Below are 26,141 nucleotides of genomic sequence, written 5' to 3' on the forward strand. Positions count from 1 at the left end.
GTAATATTTTCTCAGTTTAGAAATACTCTCTCAGTTTAGTAATATTCTCTCAGTTTAGTAATATTCTCTCAGTTTAGTAATATTCTCTCGGGTTAGTAATACTCTCTCAGTTGAGTAATATTCTCTCAGTTTAGTAACACTCTCTCAGTTTAGTAATACTCTCTCAGATTAGTAATACTCTCTCAGTTTAGTAATATCCTCTCAGTTTAGTAATATTCTCTCAGCTCTCTCAGTTTAGTAATATTCTCTCAGTTTAGTAATATTCTCTCAGTTTAGTAATATTCTCTCAGTTTAGTAATACTCTCTCGGGTTAGTAAAACTCTCTCAGTTTAGTAAAACTCTCTCAGTTTAGTAATATTCTCTCAGTTTAGTAATATTCTCTCAGCTCTATCAGTTTAGTAATACTCTCTCAGTTTAGTAATATTCTCTCAGTTTAGTAATATTCTCTCAGTTTAGTAATATTCTCTCAGTTTAGTAATACTCTCTCGCGTTAGTAATACTCTCTCAGTTGAGTAATATTCTCTCAGTTTAGTAATATTCTCTCAGTTGAGTAATATTCTCTCAGTTTAGTAATACTCTCTCGGGTTAGTAATACTCTCTCAGTTGAGTAATATTCTCTCAGTTTAGTAATATTCTCTCAGTTGAGTAATATTCTCTCAGATTAGTAATACTCTCTCGGGTTAGTAATACTCTCTCAGTTTAGTAAAACTCTCTCAGTTTAGTAATACTCTCTCAGTCTTGTAATGCTCTCTCAGCTCTCTCAGTTTAGTAATACTCTCTCAGTTTAGTAACACTCTCTCAGTTTAGTAATACTCTCTCAGTTTAGTAACACTCTCTCAGTTTAGTAATACTCTCTCAGTTGAGTAATACTCTCTCAGTTTAGTAATACTCTCTCAGTTGAGTAATACTCTCTGAGTCTAGTAACACTCTCTCAGTTTAGTAAAACTGTCTCAGTTTAGTAATATTCTCTCAGCTCTCTCAGTTTATTAATATTCTCTCAGTTTAGTAATATTCTCTCAGTTTAGTAATATTCTCTCAGTTTAGTAATATTCTCTCAGTTTAGTAATACTCTCTCAGTTGAGTAATACTCTCTCAGTTTAGTAATACTCTCTCAGTTTAGTAATATACTCTCTCAGTTTAGTAACACTCACTCAGTTTAGTAATACTCTCTCAGTTTAGTAATATTCTCTCAGTTTAGTAATATTCTCTCAGTTTAGTAATACTCTCTCAGTTGAGTAATACTCTCTCAGTTTAGTAATACTCTCTCAGTTTAGTAATATTCTCTCATTTTAGTAATATTCTCTCAGTTTAGTAATACTCTCTCAGTTTAGTAATATTCTCTCAGTTTAGTAATAGTTTAGTAATATTCTCTCAGTTTAGTAATACTCTCTCAGTTTAATAAGTAGTAATCTCTCAGTTTAGTAATATTTTCTCAGTTTAGTAATATTCTCTCAGTTTAGTAATACTCTCTCGGGTTAGTAATATTCTCTCAGTTTAGTAAAATTCTCTCAGTTTAGTAATATTCTCTCAGCTCTCAGTTTAGTAATACTCTCTCAGTTTAGTAATATTCTCTCAGTTTAGTAATACTCTCTCAGTTTAGTAATATTCTCTCAGTTTAGTAATATTCTCTCAGTTTAGTAATATTCTCTCCAGCTCTCTCAGTTTAGTAATATTCTCTCAGTTTAGTAATATTCTCTCAGTTTAGTAATATTCTCTCAGTTTAATAATACTCTCTCGGGTTAGTAATACTCTCTCAGTTGAGTAATATTCTCTCAGTTTAGTGATACTCTCTCAGTTGAGTTATACTCTCTCAGTTTAGTAATACTCTCTCAGTTTAGTAATATTCTCTCAGTTTAGTAATATTCTCTCAGTTTAGTAATACTCTCTCAGTTTAGTAATATTCTCTCAGTTTAGTAATATTCTCTCAGTTTAGTAATATTCTCTCAGCTCTCTCAGTTTAGTAATATTCTCTCAGTTTAGTAATATTCTCTCAGTTTAGTAATATTCTCTCAGTTTAATAATACTCTCTCGGGTTAGTAATACTCTCTCAGTTCAGTAATATTCTCTCAGTTTAGTGATACTCTCTCAGTTGAGTTAAACTCTCTCAGTTTAGTAATATTCTCTCAGTTTAGTAATACTCTCTCAGTTTTGTAATACTCTCTCAGTTGAGTAATATTTTCTCAGTTTAGAAATACTCTCTCAGTTTAGTAATATTCTCTCAGTTTAGTAATACTCTCTCAGTTTAGTAATAGTCTCTCAGTTTAGTAATACTCTCTCAGTTTAGTAATATTCTCTCAGTTTAGTAATATTCTCTCAGTTTAGTAATATTCTCTCAGCTCTCTCAGTTTAGTAATATTTTCTCAGTTTAGTAATATTCTCTCAGTTTAGTAATACTCTCTCAGTTTAGTAATATTCTCTCAGTTTAGTAATATTCTCTCAGTTTAGTAATATTCTCTCAGTTTAGTAATACTCTCTCGGGTTAGTAATATTCTCTCAGTTTAGTAAAATTCTCTCAGTTTAGTAATATTCTCTCAGCTCTCTCAGTTTAGTAATACTCTCTCAGTTTAGTAATATTCTCTCAGTTTAGTAATACTCTCTCAGTTTAGTAATATTCTCTCAGTTTAGTAATATTCTCTCAGTTTAGTAATATTCTCTCAGCTCTCTCAGTTTAGTAATATTCTCTCAGTTTAGTAATATTCTCTCAGTTTAGTAATATTCTCTCAGTTTAATAATACTCTCTCGGGTTAGTAATACTCTCTCAGTTCAGTAATATTCTCTCAGTTTAGTGATACTCTCTCAGTTGAGTTATACTCTCTCAGTTTAGTAATACTCTCTCAGTTTAGTAATATTCTCTCAGTTTAGTAATACTCTCTCAGTTTTGTAATACTCTCTCAGTTGAGTAATATTTTCTCAGTTTAGAAATACTCTCTCAGTTTAGTAATATTCTCTCAGTTTAGTAATATTCTCTCAGTTTAGTAATATTCTCTCAGCTCTCTCAGTTTAGTAATATTCTCTCAGTTTAGTAATATTCTCTCAGTTTAATAATACTCTCTCGGGTTAGTAATACTCTCTCAGTTCAGTAATATTCTCTCAGTTTAGTGATACTCTCTCAGTTGAGTTATACTCTCTCAGTTTAGTAATACTCTCTCAGTTTAGTAATATTCTCTCAGTTTAGTAATACTCTCTCAGTTTTGTAATACTCTCTCAGTTGAGTAATTTTTTCTCAGTTTAGAAATACTTTCTCAGTTTAGTAATATTCTCTCAGTTTAGTAATATTCTCTCAGTTTAGTAATATTCTCTCGGGTTAGTAATACTCTCTCAGTTGAGTAATATTCTCTCAGTTTAGTAACACTCTCTCAGTTTAGTAATACTCTCTCAGATTAGTAATACTCTCTCAGTTTAGTAATATTCTCTCAGTTTAGTAATATTCTCTCAGTTTAGTAATACTCTCTCGGGTTAGTAATACTCTCTCAGTTGAGTAATATTCTCTCAGTTTAGTAACACTCTCTCAGTTTAGTAATACTCTCTCAGATTAGTAATACTCTCTCAGTTTAGTAATATTCTCTCAGCTCTATCAGTTTAGTAATACTCTCTCAGTTTAGTAATATTCTCTCAGTTTAGTAATATTCTCTCAGCTCTCTCAGTTTAGTAATATTCTCTCAGTTTAGTAATATTCTCTCAGTTTAGTAATATTCTCTCAGTTTAGTAATATTCTCTCGGGTTAGTAAAACTCTCTCAGTTTAGTAAAACTCTCTCAGTTTAGTAATATTCTCTCAGTTTAGTAATATTCTCTCAGCTCTATCAGTTTAGTAATACTCTCTCAGTTTAGTAATATTCTCTCAGTTTAGTAATACTCTCTCAGTTTAGTAATATTCTCTCAGTTTAGTAATACTCTCTCGCGTTAGTAATACTCTCTCAGTTGAGTAATATTCTCTCAGTTTAGTAATATTCTCTCAGTTGAGTAATATTCTCTCAGTTTAGTAATACTCTCTCGGGTTAGTAATACTCTCTCAGTTGAGTAATATTCTCTCAGTTTAGTAATATTCTCTCAGTTGAGTAATATTCTCTCAGATTAGTAATACTCTCTCGGGTTAGTAATACTCTCTCAGTTGAGTAATATTCTCTCAGTTTAGTAATACTCTCTCAGTCTTGTAATGCTCTCTCAGCTCTCTCAGTTTAGTAATACTCTCTCAGTTTAGTAACACTCTCTCAGTTTAGTAATACTCTCTCAGTTTAGTAACACTCTCTCAGTTTAGTAACACTCTCTCAGTTTAGTAATACTCTCTCAGTTTAGTAATACTCTCTCAGTTGAGTAATACTCTCTGAGTTTAGTAATATTCTCTCAGTTTAGTAATACTCTCTCAGTTTAGTAATACTCTCTCAGTTTAGTAATATTCTCTCAGTTTAGTAATATTCTCTCAGTTTAGTAATATTCTCTCAGTTTAGTAATATTCTCTCAGTTTAGTAATACTCTCTCAGTTGAGTAATACTCTCTCAGTTTAGTAATATTCTCTCTCAGTTTAGTAATACTCTCTCGGGTTAGTAACACTCTCTCAGTTTAGTAATACTCTCTCAGTTTAGTAATACTCTCTCAGTTTAGTAATACTCTCTCAGTTTAGTAATACTCTCTCAGTTTAGTAATACTCTCTCAGTTTAGTAATACTCTCTCAGTTTAGTAATATTCTCTCAGTTTAGTAATATTCTCTCAGTTTAGTAATACTCTCTCAGTTTAGTAATATTCTCTCAGTTTAGTAATATTCTCTCAGTTTAGTAATACTCTCTCAGTTGAGTAATACTCTCTCAGTTTAGTAATACTCTCTCAGTTTAGTAATATTTTCTCAGTTTAGTAATATTCTCTCAGTTTAGTAATACTCTCTCGGGTTAGTAATATTCTCTCAGTTTAGTAAAATTCTCTCAGTTTAGTAATATTCTCTCAGCTCTCTCAGTTTAGTAATACTCTCTCAGTTTAGTAATATTCTCTCAGTTTAGTAATACTCTCTCAGTTTAGTAATATTCTCTCAGTTTAGTAATATTCTCTCCAGCTCTCTCAGTTTAGTAATATTCTCTCAGTTTAGTAATATTCTCTCAGTTTAGTAATATTCTCTCAGTTTAATAATACTCTCTCGGGTTAGTAATACTCTCTCAGTTCAGTAATATTCTCTCAGTTTAGTGATACTCTCTCAGTTGAGTTATACTCTCTCAGTTTAGTAATACTCTCTCAGTTTAGTAATATTCTCTCAGTTTAGTAATACTCTCTCAGTTTTGTAATACTCTCTCAGTTGAGTAATATTTTCTCAGTTTAGAAATACTCTCTCAGTTTAGTAATATTCTCTCAGTTTAGTAATATTCTCTCAGTTTAGTAATATTCTCTCAGTTTAGTAATACTCTCTCGGGTTAGTAACACTCTCTCAGTTTAGTAAAATTCTCTCAGTTTAGTAATACTCTCTCAGTTTAGTAATATTCTCTCAGTTTAGTAATACTCTCTCAGTTTAGTAATATTCTCTCAGTTTAGTAATACTCTCTCAGTTTAGTAATATTCTCTCAGTTTAGTAATATTCTCTCAGTTTAGTAATATTCTCTCTCAGTTTAGTAACACTCTCTCAGTTTAGTAATATTCTCTCAGTTTAGTAATATTCTCTCAGTTTAGTAATACTCTCTCGGGTTAGTAAAACTCTCTCAGTTTAGTAAAACTCTCTCAGTTTAGTAATACTCTCTCAGTCTTGTAATACTCTCTCAGCTCTCTCAGTTTAGTAATACTCTCTCTGTTTAGTAACACTCTCTCAGTTTAGTAATACTCTCTCAGTCTAGTAACACTCTCTCAGTTAGTAATACTCTCTCAGTTGAGTAATACTCTCTGAGTCTAGTAACACTCTCTCAGTTTAGTAAAACTGTCTCAGTTTAGTAATATTCTCTCAGCTCTCTCAGTTTAGTAATACTCTCTCAGTTTAGTAATACTCTCTCAGTTTAGTAATACTCTCTCAGTTTAGTAATACTCTCTCCGTTTAGTAATATTCTCTCAGTTTAGTAATACTCTCTCAGTTTAGTAAAACTCTTTCAGTTTAGTAAAACTCTCTCAGTTTAGTAATACTCTCTCAGTCTTGTAATACTTTCTCAGCTCTCTCAGTTTAGTAATACTCTCTCAGTCTAGTAACACTCTCTCAGTTTAGAAACACTCTCTCAGTTTAGTAATACTCTCTCAGTTGAGTAATACTCTCTCAGTTTAGTAATACTCTCTCAGTTTAGTAATATTCTCTCAGTTTAGTAATATTCTATCAGTTTAGTAATACTCTCTCAGTTTAGTAATATTCTCTCAGTTTAGTAATACTCTCTCAGTTTAGTAATATTCTCTCAGTTTAGTAAGTAATTCTCTCAGTTTAGTATTATTCTCTCAGCTCTCTCAGTTTAGTAATATTCTCTCAGTTTAGTAATACTCTCTCAGTTTAGTAATATTCTCTCAGTTTAGTAATATTCTCTCAGTTTAGTAATATTCTCTCAGCTCTCTCAGTTTAGTAATACTCTCTCAGTTTAGTAATATTCTCTCAGTTTAGTGATACTCTCTCAGTTGAGTTATACTCTCTCAGTTTAGTAATACTCTCTCAGTTGAGTAATACTCTCTCAGTTGAGTAATACTCTCTCAGTTGAGTAATACTCTCTCAGTTGAGTAATACTCTCTCAGTTTTGTAATACTCTCACAGTTGAGTAACACTCTCTCAGTTTTGTAATACTCTCTCAGTTTTGTAATACTCTCTCAGTTTTATAATACTCTCTCAGTTGAGTAATATTCTCTCAGTTTAGAAATACTCTCTCAGTTTAGTAATATTCTCTCAGTTTAGTAATATTATCTCAGTTTAGTAATATTCTCTCAGTTTAGTAATATTCTCTCAGTTTAGTAATATTCTCTCAGCTCTCTCAGTTTAGTAACCCTCTCTCAGTTTAGTAACACTCTCTCAGTTTAGTAACACTCTCTCAGTTTAGTAATATTCTCTCAGTTTAGTAATAGTCTCTCAGTTTAGTAATACTCTCTCAGTTTAGTAATATTCTCTCAGTTTAGTAATACTCTCTCGGGTTAGTAATACTCTCTCAGTTGAGTAATATTCTCTCAGTTTAGTAATATTCTCTCAGTTGAGTAATATTCTCTCAGTTTAGTAATACTCTCTCGGGTTAGTAATACTCTCTCAGTTGAGTAATATTCTCTCAGTTCAGTAACACTCTCTCAGTTTAGTAATAATCTCTCAGATTGGTAATACTCTCTCAGTTTAGTAATATTCTCTCAGTTTAGTGATACTCTCTCAGTTGAGTTATACTCTCTCAGTCTAGTAACACTCTCTCAGTTTAGTAATACTCTCTCAGTTGAGTAATATTCTCTCAGTTGAGTAATATTCTCTCAGTTTAGTAATACTCTCTCGGGTTAGTAATACTCTCTCAGTTGAGTAATATTCTCTCAGTTCAGTAACACTCTCTCAGTTTAGTAATACTCTCTCAGATTGGTAATACTCTCTCAGTTTAGTAATATTCTCTCAGTTTAGTAATACTCTCTCGGGTTAGTAATACTCTCTCAGTTTAGTAAAACTCTCTCAGTTTAGTAATACTCTCTCAGTCTTGTAATACTCTCTCAGCTCTCTCAGTTTAGTAATACTCTCTCAGTTTAGTAACACTCTCTCAGTTTAGTAATATTCTCTCAGTCTAGTAACACTCTCTCAGTTTAGTAACACTCTCTCAGTTTAGTAATACTCTCTCAGTTGAGTAATACTCTCTGAGTCTAGTAACACTCTCTCAGTTTAGTAATACTCTCTCAGTTTAGTAATATTCTCTCAGTTTAGTAATATTCTCTCAGCTCTCTCAGTTTAGTAACACTCTCTCAGTTTAGTAATATTCTCTCAGTTTAGTAATAATCTCTCCGTTGAGTAATATTATCTCAGTTTAGTAACACTCTCTCAGTTTAGTAATACTCTCTCAGTTTAGTAATACTCTCTCAGTTTAGTAATACTCTCTCAGTTGAGTAATATTCTCTCAGTTTAGTAACACTCTCTCAGTTTAGTAATACTCTCTCAGTTGAGTAATACTCTCTCAGTTTAGTAATACTCTCTCAGTTTAGTAATATTCTCTCAGTTTAGTAATATTCTCTCAGTTTAGTAATATTCTCTCAGTTTAGTAATATTCTCTCAGTTTAGTAATACTCTCTCGGGTTAGTAATATTCTCTCAGTTTAGTAAAATTCTCTCAGTTTAGTAATATTCTCTCAGCTCTCTCAGTTTAGTAATACTCTCTCAGTTTAGTAATATTCTCTCAGTTTAGTAATATTCTCTCAGCTCTCTCAGTTTAGTAATACTCTCTCAGTTTAGTAATACTCTCTCAGTTTAGTAATACTCTCTCAGTTTAGTAATATTCTCTCAGTTTAGTAATATTCTCTCAGTTTAGTAATATTCTCTCAGTTTAGTAATATTCTCTCAGTTTAGTAATACTCTCTCGGTTTAGTAATATTCTCTCAGTTTAGTAATAGCTCTCTCAGTTTAGTAACATTCTCTCAGTTTAGTAATACTCTCTCAGTTTAGTAATATTCTCTCAGTTTAGTAATATTCTCTCAGTTTAGTAATATTCTCTCAGCTCTCTCAGTTTAGTAATATTCTCTCAGTTTAGTAATATTCTCTCAGTTTAGTAATATTCTCTCAGTTTAATAATACTCTCTCGGGTTAGTAATACTCTCTCAGTTGAGTAATATTCTCTCAGTTTAGTGATACTCTCTCAGTTGAGTTATACTCTCTCAGTTTAGTAATACTCTCTCAGTTGAGTAATACTCTCTCAGTTGAGTAATACTCTCTCAGTTTTGTAATACTCTCACAGTTGAGTAATAATCTCTCAGTTTAGTAACACTCTCTCAGTTTAGTAATACTCTCTCAGTTGGGTAATACTCTCTCAGTTTTGTAATACTCTCTCAGTTGAGTAATATTCTCTCAGTTTAGTAATACTCTCTCAGTTTAGTAATACTCTCTCAGTTTAGTAATATTCTCTCAGTTTAGTAATATTCTCTCAGTTTAGTAATACTCTCTCGGGTTAGTAATACTCTCTCAGTTGAGTAATATTCTCTCAGTTTAGTAATATTCTCTCAGTTGAGTAATATTCTCTCAGTTTAGTAATACTCTCTCGGGTTAGTAATACTCTCTCAGTTGAGTAATATTCTCTCAGTTCAGTAACACTCTCTCAGTTTAGTAATAATCTCTCAGATTGGTAATACTCTCTCAGTTTAGTAATATTCTCTCAGTTTAGTGATACTCTCTCAGTTGAGTTATACTCTCTCAGTCTAGTAACACTCTCTCAGTTTAGTAATACTCTCTCAGTTGAGTAATATTCTCTCAGTTGAGTAATATTCTCTCAGTTTAGTAATACTCTCTCGGGTTAGTAATACTCTCTCAGTTGAGTAATATTCTCTCAGTTCAGTAACACTCTCTCAGTTTAGTAATACTCTCTCAGATTGGTAATACTCTCTCAGTTTAGTAATATTCTCTCAGTTTAGTAATACTCTCTCGGGTTAGTAATACTCTCTCAGTTTAGTAAAACTCTCTCAGTTTAGTAATACTCTCTCAGTCTTGTAATACTCTCTCAGCTCTCTCAGTTTAGTAATACTCTCTCAGTTTAGTAACACTCTCTCAGTTTAGTAATATTCTCTCAGTCTAGTAACACTCTCTCAGTTTAGTAACACTCTCTCAGTTTAGTAATACTCTCTCAGTTGAGTAATACTCTCTGAGTCTAGTAACACTCTCTCAGTTTAGTAATACTCTCTCAGTTTAGTAATATTCTCTCAGTTTAGTAATATTCTCTCAGCTCTCTCAGTTTAGTAACACTCTCTCAGTTTAGTAATATTCTCTCAGTTTAGTAATAATCTCTCCGTTGAGTAATATTATCTCAGTTTAGTAACACTCTCTCAGTTTAGTAATACTCTCTCAGTTTAGTAATACTCTCTCAGTTTAGTAATACTCTCTCAGTTGAGTAATATTCTCTCAGTTTAGTAACACTCTCTCAGTTTAGTAATACTCTCTCAGTTGAGTAATATTCTCTCAGTTGAGTAATATTCTCTCAGTTTAGTAATACTCTCTCGGGTTAGTAATACTCTCTCAGTTGAGTAATATTCTCTCAGTTCAGTAACACTCTCTCAGTTTAGTAATACTCTCTCAGATTGGTAATACTCTCTCAGTTTAGTAATATTCTCTCAGTTTAGTAATACTCTCTCGGGTTAGTAATACTCTCTCAGTTTAGTAAAACTCTCTCAGTTTAGTAATACTCTCTCAGTCTTGTAATACTCTCTCAGCTCTCTCAGTTTAGTAATATTCTCTCAGTTTAGTAACACTCTCTCAGTTTAGTAATACTCTCTCAGTCTAGTAACACTCTCTCAGTTTAGTAACACTCTCTCAGTTTAGTAATACTCTCTCAGTTGAGTAATACTCTCTGAGTCTAGTAACACTCTCTCAGTTTAGTAATACTCTCTCAGTTTAGTAATATTCTCTCAGTTTAGTAATATTCTCTCAGCTCTCTCAGTTTAGTAACACTCTCTCAGTTTAGTAATATTCTCTCAGTTTAGTAATAATCTCTCCGTTGAGTAATATTATCTCAGTTTAGTAACACTCTCTCAGTTTAGTAATACTCTCTCAGTTTAGTAATACTCTCTCAGTTTAGTAATACTCTCTCAGTTGAGTAATATTCTCTCAGTTTAGTAACACTCTCTCAGTTTAGTAATACTCTCTCAGTTGAGTAATACTCTCTCAGTTTAGTAATACTCTCTCAGTTTAGTAATATTCTCTCAGTTTAGTAATATTCTCTCAGTTTAGTAATATTCTCTCAGTTTAGTAATATTCTCTCAGTTTAGTAATACTCTCTCGGGTTAGTAATATTCTCTCAGTTTAGTAAAATTCTCTCAGTTTAGTAATATTCTCTCAGCTCTCTCAGTTTAGTAATACTCTCTCAGTTTAGTAATATTCTCTCAGTTTAGTAATATTCTCTCAGCTCTCTCAGTTTAGTAATACTCTCTCAGTTGAGTAATACTCTCTCAGTTTAGTAATACTCTCTCAGTTTAGTAATATTCTCTCAGTTTAGTAATATTCTATCAGTTTAGTAATATTCTCTCAGTTTAGTAATATTCTCTCAGTTTAGTAATACTCTCTCGGGTTAGTAATATTCTCTCAGTTTAGTAAAATTCTCTCAGTTTAGTATTATTCTCTCAGCTCTCTCAGTTTAGTAATATTCTCTCAGTTTAGTAATACTCTCTCAGTTTAGTAATATTCTCTCAGTTTAGTAATATTCTCTCAGTTTAGTAATATTCTCTCAGCTCTCTCAGTTTAGTAATATTCTCTCAGTTTAGTAATATTCTCTCAGTTTAGTAATATTCTCTCAGTTTAATAATACTCTCTCGGGTTAGTAATACTCTCTCAGTTGAGTAATATTCTCTCAGTTTAGTGATACTCTCTCAGTTGAGTTATACTCTCTCAGTTTAGTAATACTCTCTCAGTTGAGTAATACTCTCTCAGTTGAGTAATACTCTCTCAGTTTTGTAATACTCTCACAGTTGAGTAATAATCTCTCAGTTTAGTAACACTCTCTCAGTTTTGTAATACTCTCTCAGTTGGGTAATACTCTCTCAGTTTTATAATACTCTCTCAGTTTAGTAATATTCTCTCAGTTTAGTAATAGTATCTCAGTTTAGTAATACTCTCTCAGTTTAGTAATATTCTCTCAGTTTAGTAATATTCTCTCAGTTTAGTAATACTCTCTCGGGTTAGTAATACTCTCTCAGTTGAGTAATATTCTCTCAGTTTAGTAATATTCTCTCAGTTGAGTAATATTCTCTCAGTTTAGTAATACTCTCTCGGGTTAGTAATACTCTCTCAGTTGAGTAATATTCTCTCAGTTCAGTAACACTCTCTCAGTTTAGTAATAATCTCTCAGATTGGTAATACTCTCTCAGTTTAGTAATATTCTCTCAGTTTAGTGATATTCTCTCAGTTGAGTTATACTCTCTCAGTCTAGTAACACTCTCTCAGTTTAGTAATACTCTCTCAGTTGAGTAATATTCTCTCAGTTGAGTAATATTCTCTCAGTTTAGTAATACTCTCTCGGGTTAGTAATACTCTCTCAGTTGAGTAATATTCTCTCAGTTCAGTAACACTCTCTCAGTTTAGTAATACTCTCTCAGATTGGTAATGTTCTCTCAGTTTAGTAATATTCTCTCAGTTTAGTAATACTCTCTCGGGTTAGTAATACTCTCTCAGTTTAGTAAAACTCTCTCAGTTTAGTAATACTCTCTCAGTCTTGTAATACTCTCTCAGCTCTCTCAGTTTAGTAATACTCTCTCAGTTTAGTAACACTCTCTCAGTTTAGTAATATTCTCTCAGTCTAGTAACACTCTCAGTTTAGTAACACTCTCTCAGTTTAGTAATACTCTCTCAGTTGAGTAATACTCTCTGAGTCTAGTAACACTCTCTCAGTTTAGTAATACTCTCTCAGTTTAGTAATATTCTCTCAGTTTAGTAATATTCTCTCAGCTCTCTCAGTTTAGTAACACTCTCTCAGTTTAGTAATATTCTCTCAGTTTAGTAATAATCTCTCCGTTGAGTAATATTATCTCAGTTTAGTAACACTCTCTCAGTTTAGTAATACTCTCTCAGTTTAGTAATACTCTCTCAGTTTAGTAATACTCTCTCAGTTGAGTAATATTATCTCAGTTTAGTAACACTCTCTCAGTTTAGTAATACTCTCTCAGTTTAGTAATACTCTCTCAGTTTAGTAATACTCTCTCAGTTTAGTAATATTCTCTCAGTTTAGTAATACTCTCTCAGTTTAGTAATATTCTCTCAGTTTAGTAATATTCTCTCAGTTTAGTAATACTCTCTCGGGTTAGTAATATTCTCTCAGTTTAGTAAAATTCTCTCAGTTTAGTAATATTCTCTCAGCTCTCTCAGTTTAGTAATACTCTCTCAGTTTAGTAATATTCTCTCAGTTTAGTAATATTCTCTCAGCTCTCTCAGTTTAGTAATACTCTCTCAGTTGAGTAATACTCTCTCAGTTTAGTAATACTCTCTCAGTTTAGTAATATTCTCTCAGTTTAGTAATATTCTATCAGTTTAGTAATATTCTCTCAGTTTAGTAATATTCTCTCAGTTTAGTAATACTCTCTCGGGTTAGTAATATTCTCTCAGTTTAGTAAAATTCTCTCAGTTTAGTATTATTCTCTCAGCTCTCTCAGTTTAGTAATATTCTCTCAGTTTAGTAATACTCTCTCAGTTTAGTAATATTCTCTCAGTTTAGTAATATTCTCTCAGTTTAGTAATATTCTCTCAGCTCTCTCAGTTTAGTAATATTCTCTCAGTTTAGTAATATTCTCTCAGTTTAGTAATATTCTCTCAGTTTAATAATACTCTCTCGGGTTAGTAATACTCTCTCAGTTGAGTAATATTCTCTCAGTTTAGTGATACTCTCTCAGTTGAGTTATACTCTCTCAGTTTAGTAATACTCTCTCAGTTGAGTAATACTCTCTCAGTTGAGTAATACTCTCTCAGTTTTGTAATACTCTCACAGTTGAGTAATAATCTCTCAGTTTAGTAACACTCTCTCAGTTTTGTAATACTCTCTCAGTTGGGTAATACTCTCTCAGTTTTATAATACTCTCTCAGTTTAGTAATATTCTCTCAGTTAAGTAATATTCTCTCATTTTAGTAATACTCTCTCGGGTTAGAAATACTCTCTCAGTTTAGTAATATTCTCTCAGTTTAGTAATATTCTCTCATTTTAGTAATACTCTCTCGGTTTAGTAATATTCTCTCAGTTTAGTAATATTCTCTCAGTTTAGTAATATTCTCTCAGTTTAGTAATATTCTCTCAGTTTAGTAATACTCTCTCAGTTTAGTAGTATTCTCTCAGTTTAGTAATATTCTCTCAGTTTAGTAATATTCTCTCAGCTCTCTCAGTTTAGTAACCCTCTCTCAGTTTAGTAATACTCTCTCAGTTTAGTAATACTCTCTCAGTTTAGTAATATTCTCTCAGTTTAGTAATAGTCTCTCAGTTTAGTAATACTCTCTCAGTTTAGTAATATTCTCTCAGTTTAGTAATATTCTCTCAGTTTAGTAATACTCTCTCGGGTTAGTAATACTCTCTCAGTTGAGTAATATTCTCTCAGTTTAGTAATATTCTCTCAGTTGAGTAATATTCTCTCAGTTTAGTAATACTCTCTCGGGTTAGTAATACTCTCTCAGTTGAGTAATATTCTCTCAGTTCAGTAACACTCTCTCAGTTTAGTAATACTCTCTCAGATTGGTAATACTCTCTCAGTTTAGTAATATTCTCTCAGTTTAGTGATACTCTCTCAGTTGAGTTATACTCTCTCAGTCTAGTAACACTCTCTCAGTTTAGTAATACTCTCTCAGTTGAGTAATATTCTCTCAGTTTAGTAATATTCTCTCAGTTGAGTAATATTCTCTCAGTTTAGTAATACTCTCTCGGGTTAGTAATACTCTCTCAGTCGAGTAATATTTTCTCAGTTCAGTAACACTCTCTCAGTTTAGTAATACTCTCTCAGATTGGTAATACTCTCTCAGTTTAGTAATATTCTCTCAGTTTAGTAATACTCTCTCGGGTTAGTAATACTCTCTCAGTTTAGTAAAACTCTCTCAGTTTAGTAATACTCTCTCAGTCTTGTAATACTCTCTCAGCTCTCTCAGTTTAGTAATACTCTCTCAGTTTAGTAACACTCTCTCAGTTTAGTAATACTCTCTCAGTCTAGTAACACTCTCTCAGTTTAGTAACACTCTCTCAGTTTAGTAATACTCTCTCAGTTGAGTAATACTCTCTCAGTTTAGTAATACTCTCTCAGTTTAGTAATACTCTCTCGGGTTAGTAATACTCTCTCAGTTGAGTAATATTCTCTCAGTTTAGTAATATTCTCTCAGTTGAGTAATATTCTCTCAGTTTAGTAATACTCTCTCGGGTTAGTAATACTCTCTCAGTTGAGTAATATTCTCTCAGTTCAGTAACACTCTCTCAGTTTAGTAATACTCTCTCAGATTGGTAATACTCCCTCAGTTTAGTAATATTCTCTCAGTTTAGTGATACTCTCTCAGTTGAGTTATACTCTCTCAGTCTAGTAACACTCTCTCAGTTTAGTAATACTCTCTCAGTTGAGTAATATTCTCTCAGTTTAGTAATATTCTCAAAGTTGAGTAATATTCTCTCAGTTTAGTAATACTCTCTCGGGTTAGTAATACTCTCTCAGTTGAGTAATATTCTCTCAGTTCAGTAACACTCTCTCAGTTTAGTAATACTCTCTCAGATTGGTAAAACTCTCTCAGTTTAGTAATATTCTCTCAGTTTAGTAATACTCTCTCGGGTTAGTAATACTCTCTCAGTTTAGTAAAACTCTCTCAGTTTAGTAATACTCTCTCAGTCTTGTAATACTCTATCAGCTCTCTCAGTTTAGTAATACTCTCTCAGTTTAGTAACACTCTCTCAGTTTAGTAATACTCTCTCAGTCTAGTAACACTCTCTCAGTTTAGTAACACTCTCTCAGTTGAGTAATACTCTCTCAGTTGAGTAATACTCTCTCAGTTTAGTAATACTCTCTCAGTTTAGTAATACTCTCTCAGTTGAGTTATACTCTCTGAGTTTAGTAACACTCTCTCAGTTTAGTAATACTCTCTCAGTTTAGTAATATTCTCTCAGTTTAGTAATATTCTCTCAGCTCTCTCAGTTTAGTAACACTCTCTCAGTTTAGTAATACTCTCTCAGTTTAGTAATACTCTCTCAGTTGAGTTATACTCTCTGAGTTTAGTAACACTCTCTCAGTTTAGTAATACTCTCTCAGTTTAGTAATACTCTCTCAGTTTAGTAATACTCTCTCAGTTGAGTAATATTCTCTCAGTTTAGTAACACTTTCTCAGTTTAGTAATACTCTCTCAGTTGAGTAATACTCTCTCAGTTTAGTAATATTCTCTCAGTGTAGTAATATTCTCTCAGTTTAGTAATATTCTCTCAGTTTAGTAATATTCTCTCAGTTTAGTAATACTCTCTCGGGTTAGTAATATTCTCTCAGTTTAGTAAAATTCTCTCAGTTTAGTAATATTCTCTCAGCTCTCTCAGTTTAGTAATACTCTCTCAGTTTAGTAATATTCTCTCAGTTTAGTAATACTCTCTCAGTTTAGTAATATTCTATCAGTTTAGTAATATTCTCTCAGTTTAGTAATATTCTCTCAGCTCTCTCAGTTTAGTAATATTCTCTCAGTTTAGTAATATTCTCTCAGTTTAATAATACTCTCTCGGGTTAGTAATACTCTCTCAGTTGAGTAATATTCTCTCAGTTTAGTGATACTCTCTCAGTTGAGTTATATTCTCTCAGTTTAGTAATACTCTCTCAGTTGAGTAATACTCTCACAGTTGAGTAATAATCTCTCAGTTTAGTAACACTCTCTCAGTTTTGTAATACTCTCTCAGTTGGGTAATACTCTCTCAGTTTTTTAGTAATACTCTCTCAGTTGAGTAATATTCTCTCAGTTTAGAAATACTCTCTCAGTTTAGTAATATTCTCTCAGTTTAGTAATATTCTCTCATTTTAGTAATACTCTCTCGGGTTAGTAATATTCTCTCAGTTTAGTAAAATTCTCTCAGTTTAGTAATACTCTCTCAGTTTAGTAATATTCTCTCAGTTTAGTAATACTCTCTCAGTTGGGTAATACTCTCTCAGTTTTATAATACTCTCTCAGTTGAGTAATATTCTCTCAGTTTAGAAATACTCTCTCAGTTTAGTAATATTCTCTCAGTTTAGTAATATTCTCTCAGTTTAGTAATACTCTCTCGGGTTAGTAATACTCTCTCAGTTGAGTAATATTCTCTCAGTTTAGTAAAATTCTCTCAGTTGAGTAATATTCTCTCAGTTTAGTAATACTCTCTCGGGTTAGTAATACTCTCTCGGGTTAGTAATATTCTCTCAGTTTAGTAAAATTCTCTCAGTTTAGTAATATTCTCTCAGCTCTCTCAGTTTAGTAATACTCTCTCAGTTTAGTAATATTCTCTCAGTTTAGTAATACTCTCTCAGTTTAGTAATATTCTCTCAGTTTAGTAATATTCTCTCAGTTTAGTAATATTCTCTCAGCGCTCTCAGTTTAGTAATATTCTCTCAGTTTAGTAATACTCTCTCGGGTTAGTAATACTCTCTCAGTTGAGTAATATTCTCTGTTTAGTAATATTCTCTCAGTTGAGTAATATTCTCTCAGTTTAGTAATACTCTCTCGGGTTAGTAATACTCTCTCAGTTGAGTAATATTCTCTCAGTTTAGTAACACTCTATCAGTTTAGTAATACTCTCTCAGATTGGTAATACTCTCTCAGTTTAGTAATATTCTCTCAGTTTAGTGATACTCTCTCAGTTGAGTTATACTCTCTCAGTCTAGTAACACTCTCTCAGTTTAGTAACACTCTCTCATTTTAGTAATATTCTCTCAGTTTAGTAATACTCTCTCAGTTTAGTAATACTCTCTCAGTTTAGTAATACTCTCTCAGTTTAGTAACACTCACTCAGTTTAGTAATACTCTCTCAGTTTAGTAATACTCTCTCAGTTTAGTAAAACTCTCTCAGTTTAGTAATACTCTCTCAGTTTAGTAATATTCTCTCAGTTTAGTAATACTCTCTCAGTTTAGTAATATTCTCTCAGTTTAGTAATATTCTCTCAGTTTAGTAATACTCTCTCAGTTTAGTAATATTCTCTCAGTTTAGTAATATTCTCTCAGTTTAGTAATACTCTCTCAGTTGAGTAATACTCTCTCAGTTTAGTAATACTCTCTCAGTTTAGTAATATTTTCTCAGTTTAGTAATATTCTCTCAGTTTAGTAATACTCTCTCGGGTTAGTAATATTCTCTCAGTTTAGTAAAATTCTCTCAGTTTAGTAATATTCTCTCAGCTCTCTCAGTTTAGTAATACTCTCTCAGTTTAGTAATATTCTCTCAGTTTAGTAATACTCTCTCAGTTTAGTAATATTCTCTCAGTTTAGTAATATTCTCTCAGTTTAGTAATATTCTCTCAGCGCTCTCAGTTTAGTAATATTCTCTCAGTTTAGTAATACTCTCTCGGGTTAGTAATACTCTCTCAGTTGAGTAATATTCTCTGTTTAGTAATATTCTCTCAGTTGAGTAATATTCTCTCAGTTTAGTAATACTCTCTCGGGTTAGTAATACTCTCTCAGTTGAGTAATATTCTCTCAGTTTAGTAACACTCTATCAGTTTAGTAATACTCTCTCAGTTTGGTAATACTCTCTCAGTTTAGTAATATTCTCTCAGTTTAGTGATACTCTCTCAGTTGAGTTATACTCTCTCAGTCTAGTAACACTCTCTCAGTTTAGTAACACTCTCTCATTTTAGTAATATTCTCTCAGTTTAGTAATACTCTCTCAGTTGAGTAATACTCTCTCAGTTTAGTAATACTCTCTCAGTTTAGTAATATACTCTCTCGGGTTAGTAACACTCACTCAGTTTAGTAATACTCTCTCAGTTTAGTAATATTCTCTCAGTTTAGTAATATTCTCTCAGTTTAGTAATACTCTCTCAGTTTAGTAATACTCTCTCAGTTTAGTAATACTCTCTCAGTTTAGTAATATTCTCTCAGTTTAGTAATATTCTCTCAGTTTAGTAATACTCTCTCAGTTTAGTAATATTCTCTCAGTTTAGTAATATTCTCTCAGTTTAGTAATACTCTCTCAGTTGAGTAATACTCTCTCAGTTTAGTAATACTCTCTCAGTTTAGTAATATTTTCTCAGTTTAGTAATATTCTCTCAGTTTAGTAATACTCTCTCGGGTTAGTAATATTCTCTCAGTTTAGTAAAATTCTCTCAGTTTAGTAATATTCTCTCAGCTCTCTCAGTTTAGTAATACTCTCTCAGTTTAGTAATATTCTCTCAGTTTAGTAATACTCTCTCAGTTTAGTAATATTCTCTCAGTTTAGTAATATTCTCTCAGTTTAGTAATATTCTCTCCAGCTCTCTCAGTTTAGTAATATTCTCTCAGTTTAGTAATATTCTCTCAGTTTAGTAATATTCTCTCAGTTTAATAATACTCTCTCGGGTTAGTAATACTCTCTCAGTTCAGTAATATTCTCTCAGTTTAGTGATACTCTCTCAGTTGAGTTATACTCTCTCAGTTTAGTAATACTCTCTCAGTTTAGTAATATTCTCTCAGTTTAGTAATACTCTCTCAGTTTTGTAATACTCTCTCAGTTGAGTAATATTTTCTCAGTTTAGAAATACTCTCTCAGTTTAGTAATATTCTCTCAGTTTAGTAATATTCTCTCAGTTTAGTAATATTCTCTCAGTTTAGTAATACTCTCTCGGGTTAGTAACACTCTCTCAGTTTAGTAAAATTCTCTCAGTTTAGTAATACTCTCTCAGTTTAGTAATATTCTCTCAGTTTAGTAATACTCTCTCAGTTTAGTAATATTCTCTCAGTTTAGTAATACTCTCTCAGTTTAGTAATATTCTCTCAGTTTAGTAATATTCTCTCAGTTTAGTAATATTCTCTCAGCTCTCTCAGTTTAGTAACACTCTCTCAGTTTAGTAATATTCTCTCAGTTTAGAAATATTCTCTCAGTTTAGTAATACTCTCTCGGGTTAGTAAAACTCTCTCAGTTTAGTAAAACTCTCTCAGTTTAGTAATACTCTCTCAGTCTTGTAATACTCTCTCAGCTCTCTCAGTTTAGTAATACTCTCTCTGTTTAGTAACACTCTCTCAGTTTAGTAATACTCTCTCAGTCTAGTAACACTCTCTCAGTTTAGTAATACTCTCTCAGTTGAGTAATACTCTCTGAGTCTAGTAACACTCTCTCAGTTTAGTAAAACTGTCTCAGTTTAGTAATATTCTCTCAGCTCTCTCAGTTTAGTAATACTCTCTCAGTTTAGTAATACTCTCTCAGTTTAGTAATATTCTCTCAGTTTAGTAATATACTCTCAGTTTAGTAATATTCTCTCAGTTTAGTAATACTCTCTCGGGTTATTAAAACTCTTTCAGTTTAGTAAAACTCTCTCAGTTTAGTAATACTATCTCAGTCTTGTAATACTTTCTCAGCTCTCTCAGTTTAGTAATACTCTCTAAGTCTAGTAACACTCTCTCAGTTTAGAAACACTCTCTCAGTTTAGTAATACTCTCTCAGTTGAGTAATACTCTCTCAGTTTAGTAATACTCTCTCAGTTTAGTAATATTCTCTCAGTTTAGTAATATTCTATCAGTTTAGTAATATTCTCTCAGTTTAGTAATATTCTCTCAGTTTAGTAATACTCTCTCGGGTTAGTAATATTCTCTCAGTTTAGTAAAATTCTCTCAGTTTAGTATTATTCTCTCAGCTCTCTCAGTTTAGTAATATTCTCTCAGTTTAGTAATACTCTCTCAGTTTAGTAATATTCTCTCAGTTTAGTAATATTCTCTCAGTTTAGTAATATTCTCTCAGCTCTCTCAGTTTAGTAATACTCTCTCAGTTGAGTAATATTCTCTCAGTTTAGTGATACTCTCTCAGTTGAGTTATACTCTCTCAGTTTAGTAATACTCTCTCAGTTGAGTAATACTCTCTCAGTTGAGTAATACTCTCTCAGTTGAGTAATACTCTCTCAGTTGAGTAATACTCTCTCAGTTTTGTAATACTCTCACAGTTGAGTAACACTCTCTCAGTTTTGTAATACTCTCTCAGTTTTGTAATACTCTCTCAGTTTAGTAATACTCTCTCAGTTGAGTAATATTCTCTCAGTTTAGAAATACTCTCTCAGTTTAGTAATATTCTCTCAGTTTAGTAATATTCTCTCAGTTTAGTAATATTCTCTCAGTTTAGTAATATTCTCTCAGTTTAGTAATATTCTCTCAGCTCTCTCAGTTTAGTAACCCTCTCTCAGTTTAGTAACACTCTCTCAGTTTAGTAACACTCTCTCAGTTTAGTAATATTCTCTCAGTTTAGTAATAGTCTCTCAGTTTAGTAATACTCTCTCAGTTTAGTAATATTCTCTCAGTTTAGTAATATTCTCTCAGTTTAGTAATACTCTCTCGGGTTAGTAATACTCTCTCAGTTGAGTAATATTCTCTCAGTTGAGTAATATTCTCTCAGTTGAGTAATATTCTCTCAGTTTAGTAATACTCTCTCGGGTTAGTAATACTCTCTCAGTTGAGTAATATTCTCTCAGTTCAGTAACACTCTCTCAGTTTAGTAATAATCTCTCAGATTGGTAATACTCTCTCAGTTTAGTAATATTCTCTCAGTTTAGTGATACTCTCTCAGTTGAGTTATACTCTCTCAGTCTAGTAACACTCTCTCAGTTTAGTAATACTCTCTCAGTTGAGTAATATTCTCTCAGTTGAGTAATATTCTCTCAGTTTAGTAATACTCTCTCGGGTTAGTAATACTCTCTCAGTTGAGTAATATTCTCTCAGTTCAGTAACACTCTCTCAGTTTAGTAATACTCTCTCAGATTGGTAATACTCTCTCAGTTTAGTAATATTCTCTCAGTTTAGTAATACTCTCTCGGGTTAATAATACTCTCTCAGTTTAGTAAAACTCTCTCAGTTTAGTAATACTCTCTCAGTCTTGTAATACTCTCTCAGCTCTCTCAGTTTAGTAATACTCTCTCAGTTTAGTAATATTCTCTCAGTCTAGTAACACTCTCTCAGTTTAGTAACACTCTCTCAGTTTAGTAATACTCTCTCAGTTGAGTAATACTCTCTGAGTCTAGTAACACTCTCTCAGTTTAGTAATACTCTCTCAGTTTAGTAATATTCTCTCAGTTTAGTAATATTCTCTCAGCTCTCTCAGTTTAGTAACACTCTCTCAGTTTAGTAATATTCTCTCAGTTTAGTAATAATCTCTCCGTTGAGTAATATTATCTCAGTTTAGTAACACTCTCTCAGTTTAGTAATACTCTCTCAGTTTAGTAATACTCTCTCAGTTTAGTAATACTCTCTCAGTTGAGTAATATTCTCTCAGTTTAGTAACACTCTCTCAGTTTAGTAATACTCTCTCAGTTGAGTAATACTCTCTCAGTTTAGTAATACTCTCTCAGTTTAGTAATATTCTCTCAGTTTAGTAATATTCTCTCAGTTTAGTAATATTCTCTCAGTTTAGTAATATTCTCTCAGTTTAGTAATACTCTCTCGGGTTAGTAATATTCTCTCAGTTTAGTAAAATTCTCTCAGTTTAGTAATATTCTCTCAGCTCTCTCAGTTTAGTAATACTCTCTCAGTTTAGTAATATTCTCTCAGTTTAGTAATATTCTCTCAGCTCTCTCAGTTTAGTAATACTCTCTCAGTTGAGTAATACTCTCTCAGTTTAGTAATACTCTCTCAGTTTAGTAATATTCTCTCAGTTTAGTAATATTCTATCAGTTTAGTAATATTCTCTCAGTTTAGTAATATTCTCTCAGTTTAGTAATACTCTCTCGGGTTAGTAATATTCTCTCAGTTTAGTAAAATTCTCTCAGTTTAGTATTATTCTCTCAGCTCTCTCAGTTTAGTAATATTCTCTCAGTTTAGTAATACTCTCTCAGTTTAGTAATATTCTCTCAGTTTAGTAATATTCTCTCAGCTCTCTCAGTTTAGTAATATTCTCTCAGTTTAGTAATATTCTCTCAGTTTAGTAATATTCTCTCAGTTTAATAATACTCTCTCGGGTTAGTAATACTCTCTCAGTTGAGTAATATTCTCTCAGTTTAGTGATACTCTCTCAGTTGAGTTATACTCTCTCAGTTTAGTAATACTCTCTCAATTGAGTAATACTCTCTCAGTTGAGTAATACTCTCTCAGTTTTGTAATACTCTCACAGTTGAGTAATAATCTCTCAGTTTAGTAACACTCTCTCAGTTTTGTAATACTCTCTCAGTTGGGTAATACTCTCTCAGTTTTATAATACTCTCTCAGTTTAGTAATATTCTCTCAGTTTAGTAATAGTCTCTCAGTTTAGTAATACTCTCTCAGTTTAGTAATATTCTCTCTGTTTAGTAATATTCTCTCAGTTTAGTAATACTCTCTCGGGTTAGTAATACTCTCTCAGTTGAGTAATATTCTCTCAGTTTAGTAATATTCTCTCAGTTGAGTAATATTCTCTCAGTTTAGTAATACTCTCTCGGGTTAGTAATACTCTCTCAGTTGAGTAATATTCTCTCAGTTCAGTAACACTCTCTCAGTTTAGTAATAATCTCTCAGATTGGTAATACTCTCTCAGTTTAGTAATATTCTCTCAGTTTAGTGATACTCTCTCAGTTGAGTTATACTCTCTCAGTCTAGTAACACTCTCTCAGTTTAGTAATACTCTCTCAGTTGAGTAATATTCTCTCAGTTGAGTAATATTCTCTCAGTTTAGTAATACTCTCTCGGGTTAGTAATACTCTCTCAGTTGAGTAATATTCTCTCAGTTCAGTAACACTCTCTCAGTTTAGTAATACTCTCTCAGATTGGTAATACTCTCTCAGTTTAGTAATATTCTCTCAGTTTAGTAATACTCTCTCGGGTTAGTAATACTCTCTCAGTTTAGTAAAACTCTCTCAGTTTAGTAATACTCTCTCAGTCTTGTAATACTCTCTCAGCTCTCTCAGTTTAGTAATACTCTCTCAGTTTAGTAACACTCTCTCAGTTTAGTAATATTCTCTCAGTCTAGTAACACTCTCTCAGTTTAGTAACACTCTCTCAGTTTAGTAATACTCTCTCAGTTGAGTAATACTCTCTGAGTCTAGTAACACTCTCTCAGTTTAGTAATACTCTCTCAGTTTAGTAATATTCTCTCAGTTTAGTAATATTCTCTCAGCTCTCTCAGTTTAGTAACACTCTCTCAGTTTAGTAATATTCTCTCAGTTTAGTAATAATCTCTCCGTTGAGTAATATTATCTCAGTTTAGTAACACTCTCTCAGTTTAGTAATACTCTCTCAGTTTAGTAATACTCTCTCAGTTTAGTAATACTCTCTCAGTTGAGTAATATTCTCTCAGTTTAGTAACACTCTCTCAGTTTAGTAATACTCTCTCAGTTGAGTAATACTCTCTCAGTTTAGTAATACTCTCTCAGTTTAGTAATATTCTCTCAGTTTAGTAATATTCTCTCAGTTTAGTAATATTCTCTCAGTTTAGTAATATTCTCTCAGTTTAGTAATACTCTCTCGGGTTAGTAATATTCTCTCAGTTTAGTAATACTCTCTCAGTTTAGTAATATTCTCTCAGCTCTCTCAGTTTAGTAATACTCTCTCAGTTTAGTAATATTCTCTCAGTTTAGTAATACTCTCTCAGTCTCTCAGTTTAGTAATACTCTCCCAGTTGAGTAATACTCTCTCAGTTTAGTAATACTCTCTCAGTTTAGTAATATTCTCTCAGTTTAGTAATATTCTATCAGTTTAGTAATATTCTCTCAGTTTAGTAATATTCTCTCAGTTTAGTAATACTCTCTCGGGTTAGTAATATTCTCTCAGTTTAGTAAAATTCTCTCAGTTTAGTATTATTCTCTCAGCTCTCTCAGTTTAGTAATATTCTCTCAGTTTAGTAATACTCTCTCAGTTTAGTAATATTCTCTCAGTTTAGTAATATTCTCTCAGTTTAGTAATATTCTCTCAGCTCTCTCAGTTTAGTAATATTCTCTCAGTTTAGTAATATTCTCTCAGTTTAGTAATATTCTCTCAGTTTAATAATACTCTCTCGGGTTAGTAATACTCTCTCAGTTGAGTAATATTCTCTCAGTTTAGTGATACTCTCTCAGTTGAGTTATACTCTCTCAGTTTAGTAATACTCTCTCAGTTGAGTAATACTCTCTCAGTTGAGTAATACTCTCTCAGTTTTGTAATACTCTCACAGTTGAGTAATAATCTCTCAGTTTAGTAACACTCTCTCAGTTTTGTAATACTCTCTCAGTTGGGTAATACTCTCTCAGTTTTGTAATACTCTCTCAGTTGAGTAATATTCTCTCAGTTTAGTAATAGTCTCTCAGTTTAGTAATACTCTCTCAGTTTAGTAATATTCTCTCAGTTTAGTAATATTCTCTCAGTTTAGTAATACTCTCTCGGGTTAGTAATACTCTCTCAGTTGAGTAATATTCTCTCAGTTTAGTAATATTCTCTCAGTTGAGTAATATTCTCTCAGTTTAGTAATACTCTCTCGGGTTAGTAATACTCTCTCAGTTGAGTAATATTCTCTCAGTTTAGTAATATTCTCTCAGTTTAGTAATATTCTCTCAGTTTAGTAATATTCTCTCAGTTTAGTAATATTCTCTCAGTTTAGTGATATTCTCTCAGTTTAGTAATACTCTCTCAGTCTAGTAACACTCTCTCAGTTTAGTAATACTCTCTCAGTTGAGTAATATTCTCTCAGTTTAGTAATATTCTCTCAGTTTAGTAATACTCTCTCAGGTTAGTAATACTCTCTCAGTTGAGTAATATTCTCTCAGTTTAGTAACACTCTCTCAGTTTAGTAATACTCTCTCAGTTTGGTAATACTCTCTCAGTTTAGTAATATTCTCTCAGTTTAGTAATACTCTCTCGGGTTAGTAATACTCTCTCAGTTTAGTAAAACTCTCTCAGTTTAGTAATACTCTCTCAGTCTTGTAATACTCTCTCAGCTCTCTCAGTTTAGTAATACTCTCTCAGTTTAGTAACACTCTCAGTTTAGTAATATTCTCTCAGTCTAGTAACACTCTCTCAGTTTAGTAACACTCTCTCAGTTTAGTAATACTCTCTCAGTTGAGTAATACTCTCTGAGTCTAGTAACATTCTCTCAGTTTAGTAATACTCTCTCAGTTTAGTAATATTCTCTCAGTTTAGTAATATTCTCTCAGCTCTCTCAGTTTAGTAACACTCTCTCAGTTTAGTAATATTCTCTCAGTTTAGTAATAATCTCTCCGTTGAGTAATATTATCTCAGTTTAGTAACACTCTCTCAGTTTAGTAATACTCTCTCAGTTTAGTAATACTCTCTCAGTTTAGTAATACTCTCTCAGTTGAGTAATATTATCTCAGTTTAGTAACACTCTCTCAGTTTAGTAATACTCTCTCAGTTGAGTAATACTCTCTCAGTTTAGTAATACTCTCTCAGTTTAGTAATATTCTCTCAGTTTAGTAATATTCTCTCAGTTTAGTAATATTCTCTCAGTTTAGTAATATTCTCTCAGTTTAGTAAT

Source organism: Salvelinus alpinus, chromosome 26 (assembly GCF_045679555.1).
Source record: "Salvelinus alpinus chromosome 26, SLU_Salpinus.1, whole genome shotgun sequence".
Lineage (NCBI taxonomy): Eukaryota > Metazoa > Chordata > Actinopteri > Salmoniformes > Salmonidae > Salvelinus > Salvelinus alpinus.